This window comes from Balaenoptera musculus, chromosome 11 (assembly GCF_009873245.2).
Source record: "Balaenoptera musculus isolate JJ_BM4_2016_0621 chromosome 11, mBalMus1.pri.v3, whole genome shotgun sequence".
Classification (NCBI taxonomy): domain Eukaryota; kingdom Metazoa; phylum Chordata; class Mammalia; order Artiodactyla; family Balaenopteridae; genus Balaenoptera; species Balaenoptera musculus.
The window spans coordinates 2966723-2967936 of record NC_045795.1 but is presented as its reverse complement, the minus strand read 5'-3'; the positions used below and the strand labels follow the sequence as shown (position 1 = coordinate 2967936).

The window sequence follows — 1214 nt, the reverse complement described above, 5'->3', positions numbered from 1 at the left end:
TTATCTCCTTCATCTCTGCCTGCAGATAAGCTAGCTATAACCAGAGTTAATTTCTCTCTCGTAGGACTTTGTTGAAAAAGTCACAAGTTACCAACACACAGAAGTATTCTAAATCTCTCCTGCTGATGCGCCCCTGGATGGCATGTGGTGTAACCATACGGGCAGGGCTGGGACTGGGGTGAGGTAAGTGAAGCACTCCCCTGAAGTGCAAAATTTTAACTTTTCTTTTCTTCTATTTTTTGGCTGTGCCGTGCGGCATGTGGGATCTCAGTTCCCCGACCAGGGATTGAACCTGGGCCCCCTGCAGTGGAAGTGCGGTGTCTTAACCACTGGACCACCAGGGAAGTCCCCTCAAGTGCAAAACTTAAAAGGCATCAAAAAAAAAAAAAAACCCTCAGTAATCAAGATAAATAATGTTTTAAAGTGATATTTTTAAAAAGTCTATGATGAACAAAATATCAAAATCTTAGATGTAGGCAGGATTAATTCCCTTCTGCCTCAGGCTACAACATGGCTTAGCACAGCATTGCTCACAATTGACTGTTTTGCCAACTATTTTGCAACTGAAATAATAGGAGTCGCCCCTTTCTAGACTGCTATATCGAGTCTTCACCACCTCTGCTACACAACTTTCAATAAGCCACCTCTAGGATCCTACTCCTGGTACCAAATTGTGTATTAGTTAGGATTCGGTTCAGCTACAAAGAAAAGTCAAAGTAGCAGGACCTTAAACAAAACAGAAGTTTAGTTCCCTCTCAGGTAAATGCAGGCAGGCCAAGTTTGGTGTTGTAGCTTCATGATCACTAGGGAGTCAGTCTCCTTCTCTCCTAATTCTCCATTATCATCAATATGTGGTTCCACCTCATGGTTCAGAAAGGCTGCTTTAGCTCCCACCATCACATCCACATTCCAGCCAGCAAAATGGAGAGCAGAGAAGAGATAAAGTGCACACTTACATTGACTCTAAGGAACATTCCTACAAACTGTCACACAACACATAAGCTCACATTCCATTGGCTGAAACCCACAAGGCTTATCTAATTGCAAGGGAAGCTGGAAACGTAGTCTTTGTTCTGGATTGCCATGTGCCCAGCTAAAAATGCTATTACTACAGAAGAAAGGGAGCTCAGGTACTGGGGACAACCAACATTGCATGCAACCAGGTGCCACTGGAGAGTTTGATCAGGGAAGACAGGATGTGATGGACATTTTAA

The 1214-nt window shown here is 43.4% G+C and overlaps 1 non-coding gene across 1 annotated transcript; it reads right to left on the bottom strand.

The window, feature by feature from the left end:
- Positions 1-271: 271 nt before the first annotated feature.
- On the bottom strand, positions 272-344 carry TRNAG-UCC. The gene has a single exon. It is a non-coding gene; the product is annotated as a tRNA-Gly (tRNA).
- Positions 345-1214: the final 870 nt, after the last annotated feature.